Source organism: Rattus norvegicus, chromosome 16 (genome assembly GCF_036323735.1).
Source record: "Rattus norvegicus strain BN/NHsdMcwi chromosome 16, GRCr8, whole genome shotgun sequence".
Classification (NCBI taxonomy): domain Eukaryota; kingdom Metazoa; phylum Chordata; class Mammalia; order Rodentia; family Muridae; genus Rattus; species Rattus norvegicus.
The window spans coordinates 45,897,208-45,903,798 of NC_086034.1; the positions used below are offsets into that span (position 1 = coordinate 45,897,208).

The window sequence follows — 6,591 nt, forward strand, 5'->3', positions numbered from 1 at the left end:
AGGGGACAAAGGGAGTAAAGAGTAGGGGAAATGATATTAGATTTTAATTAAATATATAAATTATAAAAATCACAGTGAAATGGATGGAGATGGGAGCATTCATCATTAGTTAGGTAACATTGACTCAGAAAGACAAATCTTTGAATATGACTTTTTACGTTGGAATACCTGTAGAAAATAATAACCAGTGGCCATGGAACTAGATTTCTATGGAAGGAGATAGAATTCAGGTGATATGAAGGAGTAAAGATAATAGTGGAACTAAAGGGGAAAGTTTAAATGGTGTAGATGAAAGAATACCAGAGAGAGGGAAACAAGGAAGAGGTAACTAACACTAAAGATCTATCAGTGATATATATGGAAACCTATTACTGTATATATCATAATATACATAAGTTTACATTTATAAAGAGCTTATTAAACTGACAATACCTCACTTAGATACCTTTGGGAATCAAATACAATGATACAGATATATCATTTACTTCTTTCTTTTCTTTTCCTTTTTCCTTTTTAGTTTTTAAAAAGATTTATTTATTTATTTAATGTACATGAGTGCTGTGACTGTCTTTTTAAATTTTATTGGATATATTTTTATTTATATTTCAAATGTTCTTCCGTTTCCTGGTTTCCTGTCCATAAGTCCCCTATCCCCTCCCCCTTCCTGTCTTCTATAAGGGTGTTCACCTTTCCATTCACCCCCCTTCCTGCCCTTCCAGCATTCCCCTACACTAAGTCATTGACTTGTTAGATATAGAGGTCCCTTATACTCTCACCAAAGAATAAAACCTAGTACCATTCATAACTCGATGGTAAGACCATGTTCTTGGAGATACCATATAGTTGAAACATAGAATATTGATAAATTCAACTGGGATTAACCCAAATATTTCATACCTATTGGCTAGCTTTCATATAACTTGAGATTTTATGAGTACTTTGGGGGCAGAAAAGTAATGGTCAGTCTCACCAAGATGTGACCCCAGCATGCAAAAAATAACTACCATCTTGGCAAGATAGATTTTTGACACAACATTAGCATGGATGTTTCAGGTATAACTATCTGTTTTCTGATTGAATATAAGGCTTGCTCCACAAGATGGAATCTAGAACTGATACTGTTACTGGGAGGAAACAGTACCGGTGGATGGCTAGATCATAGGCCCTAAGAGAGAACCCCATATACTTTAGGTTTTTTTTTTTTTAGTTTGTTTTCTGTTAAATCCCCATAATACTATACTATCACATTGTCCAGTTTCATGTTTATCAGAAAAGAGAGAATTCAATTCAGAAAAGTTCTTTCATAATATCTAGCTTTAGCACATATTTATAATTAGTTAATGACAGAGGAGGGTACAGAGCACTGTGAGTGTTTTTACTCTTTGGTTGGTTATCCTAGGTTGTATAGGAAAGCTGGATGCGCAAGCAAGACTGGGCAAGCCTGTAAGCAAACCCTATATATCACCTGCATCAGGTCTGCATCCAGATTCTTACCCTGTAAGAGTTCTTCTCCTGACATTCTCGGTGATGGACTACTGATGGAGTAGTCTAAACCAAATAAACCTTTTCCTCTTTAACATTCTCTTGGTGAAACCATTTTTCAATGTCAATATTAACCCTAACTGGAAAGGAAATAGGTGCCAGAATAGTGGATATTCCTGTAATGGGCATGAACATTATGTTTTGTGGAGGAGTGTGTGACTTTGGGCAAGAAATGTTGTATTTAAAGATTGGCAAGCTTTTCTGTGATAGCTTGGAAGAGAAGAATGCTTAACACCCTTATAGAAGAAGGGGGAAGGGATGAGGGAGGGGATTTATGGACAGGAAACCAGGAAGGGGATAACATTTGAAATGTAAATAACAATATATCCAGTAAAAAAAAATCAGATAGGTTTTAAACACAGGAAAAAAATGTTCAGAGTGGTGCAGACTGTTGGGATTCAGAAATTTCTACACAAACCATAAGAACACCGATATCAGCTAGGCAAGAATAGTTTTACTGAGCATTCACCCCAAGACTGATGCATCAGCTTCACAAAAGACACAGGAGCCAAGCTGTGATGTGTGTCTATTCTCGGGGTAGGGAAAAACAGATCAGAAGTTTGGAAGGTAAGGGATGAGGCACTTTGGCTAACTAGACAAAGGATTATCAGTGGACTTTTAAGCTCACTGTTCCTGAGTAAGGTAAGAAGGTTGGAGAGCAGTGGTTTTCCAGAGCACTGAGATATAGAGAATGAGTATTTCAACCATAGCATTATGACCTTTAGGGGAAGTTTTCTGTGTCTGCTATGGATAATTACTTCTGGGAAGCAGAGTCTGAGAACCTGAACTTAATGAACCTTATGAGTAAAATACAAACTAAAGACAAAATGGCTATAGTTGTGTTAAAAAGAGCAGATCTCAAGCAGGCAGTGGAGGCCTTCCTTGTGAAGTTTCAGAGGGAAGTCAATAGTCCCTTATAGAGTGTATGATGGCTATTTTAAGTGAAGAATCTTGTTCTGGTTCACCTGTGACTATAGACTCAGCTGCGATTAACAAAATACCAGAATCCCTGAAGAAAAACATTTGCTTTAGTGGGAAATTTGATGCTAGTTAGCTGGGGGTGTGATATCAGCAATGATGAAGAAGAGAACAGCATATATTCTATTTGTCTTTCCTAAGGAGATCTATTTATGCCCTTTAGGAACAGGAGAATCAAGTGTGAACGTGGAGGGGAAAGAGGATTGAGGGAGGGAGAGCTAAAGTAAGGGTAATTTGAAATCAAGGAAACTTGATACTGTAGGAACTTCCTAAAATTTATAAAAATATTAAATTGTCCACAGGAAATTGCCAAATAATTGAGGCAACAGAGTAAAACTTCAAACATCAGGATTGGGTTATATATAATTGAATCATTGGTCAAAGGGTTTCCACGGGAATCTACAAACAACCCTGGCTGTTGCCAATATAATTACTTACATTCTACAAATTGGAATCACCTATTGGTGAGGACTACACCTTCACAATACCTGTTACCCTTATGTTCTTGCATCTTTGGTACAGGAACATACTGTGCTGTATCAAAAGAAAAAACACTAACCCAACGACTAGCTATTTAATCTATAATGGTGTCCAGTCTGCAAGATATGCTAGGGCAGTAACGGTACAAAGCTCATGGGAATAGTGTGACAAACACTGGTTTTTTTAAGAACTACTCCACAATATGAAACACATACTTGGCACTACTTAGGTGACCAAGAACCAGAGAATGGATAGCATAGAGACCTAGGGTAAAGACACAACTGGTGTCCAAAAACATGCATTGTGATAAAACGACTTCTAATGGTATGCTGTTATATGCATAAACCAGTGCCCTGTTCAACAAGCACCAGAGAAACACCCCCCTGAAGCAGGTGGGAACAAATATAGATACCAACAGCCAGACATTATACAGAGAAATAAAGATACCTTAGATCAACCATCCTAAATGAATGCCTTTGCCAAACCCCTTCCCTCAAAGCTTTGAGGAGGAAGAAGGAGTGTAAGAGGCAGAGCAGCTGGAGGACACCAAAAAAGCAAGGTCCTTTAAATCATACAGCAAAGCTCCTATGGATTCATGAGACTGAAGCAGCCCACATAGTGCCTATTTGGGCTTATAGCAGTTCCTCTGCATATGTATTATGCTTCCAATTTAGTGCTTTAATGAGATTCCTGTGTATTGTAAATAGTGAGTCTTTGATGCCTTCTCTTGAACTCTTTTCCTTCTGTTAATTTGTCTTTTCCAACTTAAATGTGTTAGGTTTTTTTTTGTTTTGTTTTATTTTGTTTTGTTTTGTTTTATTTTTTATGGAACGCTTCATGAATTTGCATGTCATCCTTGTGCAGGGGCTGTGCTAATCTCTGTATTCTTCCAATTGTTTAGTAGATGCGCTGCTGAAGCGAGTAAGTTAGTTTTATTTTATTTTGTTATATTTTATTGTTATCTTTTTGACAATAGTTCTTCTCTAGGAAAAGGAGTGGATCTGGATAGGAGGGAAGAAGTAGAGGAATAGTAGTAGAGGAAGTAAATGCCATAATCAGTATGTATTATGTGAGAAAATAATCGATTTCTATTTAAAGGAAGTAAACAGAACAAAGAAAATAAAGACCACTGTACCTCATTTTTAGGAGGTGTGCATGGATGCAGTATTTGAAAATGGAACATTCAGGAACTGCTAGTCAGGCGACTTTGTCACCATGTGCACTAAAGTGCCAGATTTTCAGCAGTCAAGGACCTCCATACCCAAGTGAATATGATGGGGCTTCAAGATGTGAACTGATACCATTCATTCTGGTTGTTTGAACAGTAGTGTTTTATAGGAAAAGAAAATAGATCAATCTTGTATTTTTTGAGCACATAAAGGCTTCTTTTTGTAATGAAGTAGAAAAGCTCTCCTCAAAAAGGAAAGAAAGAAAGAAAGAAAAAAGGAAAGAAAGAAAGGAAGAAAGAAAGAAAGAGAGAGAGAGAAAGAAAGAAAGAAAGAAAGAAAGAAAGAAAGAAAGAAAGAAAAATATCAGTTACATAAAAAATTTCTAGGAAATGGAAATGTTCCTCAGAGTCAACATATGCGTGCTGTGTTCAGAGGTGGTCAAGGTTTTACTTTTTTCTGACCTCTAAACTTGTTCATTTGTAAGAGTCTTCCAGGTGTTGTTGGAAAGTCATAATGGAGTCATGCAGAGCAACTGAGAGGCTTGGCACTGTAAGAGACCACTGAAGAAAGTGCTTCCACAATGGCAGTGGAAGCCAAGCACTGACAAGACCATATAGAAATTTGAGTATTTGAACTGTGAAGAAGACCCAGAAGAGGATATTGGTGACAGTGCTTCAGTAGGCCCCAGCATTTTGGAGATACCAAGTACCATGGGAAAAGCATCAAAAAGAGCAGAGGATTTGGAGTAGAGCTGGTCTGAGTCTAGAAAGTCAACAGTATGTGTTGCAGAGGGCAGAGCTGAGGAAGATCCAGGCTCTTGATGCAGACAGAAAACCCTTCAGATATTGCACATTCGGTGAATTACACTCTTTACGTCTGACTTTACTTTTAATGATTGTGACTGTGCCCTGGTTCTTCCTTTTTGAAGTAGCAAGGTATTTTACTTAATTTTGATTTCATAGAAGCTTGCAGTTCAGCGACTTTCAATTTTAAAAGAGTCTTTGATTTTTTTAAGAGACTGAATAATTAAAAATTTAAATTGGTCAGATTGTGGGACTTTTCTAAAATGTTTTGTTATGATGTAGATATTAATGTATAAACTTGAGTATGAACAACAAGAAAGGAAAGGTTGTAGCTTTATAGAGATACTTTATGTGTCAAATTGATGAAATGTCAATTCTGTCTTGTAGTTTTATGTCAACTTGAAACAAACAAAAGTCATGAGGGGAGGGAACTTCAATTAAGAAAAGGTCTTCAGAAGATCAGGCTGTAAGCAGGCAAGGAAGGCAGGTTATACATTAATGACTGATAAAGGAGGGTCTGGTCCACAGTTGGTGGTCTCATCCCTTCACTGGTGATCCTGTAAGAGAGCAGGTTGAACCCATGACACTTGCACTGGCTATTCCTCTGCTCCTAAAATCAGAATAATAATTGTAGACCATTGAACCCTAACTAGCATTGACTTGGCTCCTTTTGGAAGTGAATGATAATTAAGTTAAAGTCCAGCAATTTGTTAGTTTGGGGAATAAGAGACTGGAGAAAAAGCTCAGTTCTAAATGGCACAATTATTTCACATCTCTTGCCGTTGTTCAAAATCCATTATGGAAGAAGAGGAGAAAACCTTGTGGAAACAAGAGGAGGTGGATATGGTAGGGATACAGTATTTGCCTAATGTGGCAGGGCTGTTGCACCCATGATGGCAATGACTCCTACTCTATGCACTAAATCTACACAAATTCATACCACAGAATTTTCCTGCATAAATCTTGAGAGGGAATGAGACAAACCAGGCTTAGCTGAGTAGCTATTGACAATTGCTTACTGCTGGAGGAAATGAAATGTTGCTTCCGTTATTGATGCAAGCCTGATATGCTATCCTTGTTCCCATAGAGCAGTGTTTCTCAACCTGTGGGTTGGGTCAAGACCTTTCTCTGGGTAGTATATCAGATATCCTTCATCTCAGATATTACTATTCATAGCAATAGTAAAACTACAGGAATAAGCAATAAATGAAATAATTTTATGGTTGGGGATCGCCATGACAAGAGAAATTGCATTAAATGGTTGCAGCATTAGGAATGTTGGAATTAACTGCCCTAGGCAATCCTATACTCACACACTTACAGGCAGCACGGAGTCAACGAGGTGGGTCTAAATAAAAAGCTCATGAGGTTGGAAAGGAAAAGTAGCAGTGGTAACAAAGTGTAAGGGAAAAATTGGAAGGGATGGGCAAGATGGATTTAATCATATAATCAATATATGATGTATGAAGTGAGAGGCTCCTGGTACCCAACAGGGATGACTTAAGCGAAATGTGTATTGAAGGGATGATAGAACATGTAGAGACTACCTCTAATATATATATATATATATATATATATATATATATATATATATATGCATGGCCCCCAGTCGAAGGATG

The 6,591-nt window shown here is 37.4% G+C and overlaps 1 non-coding gene across 1 annotated transcript; it reads right to left on the reverse strand.

Moving 5' to 3' along the window:
- Positions 1–3,819: 3,819 nt before the first annotated feature.
- LOC120097659 (U6 spliceosomal RNA) lies at positions 3,820–3,921 on the reverse strand. Its single transcript, XR_005495207.1, has one exon. It is a non-coding gene; the product is annotated as a U6 spliceosomal RNA (small nuclear RNA).
- Between the last annotated feature and the right edge of the window lie 2,670 nt (positions 3,922–6,591).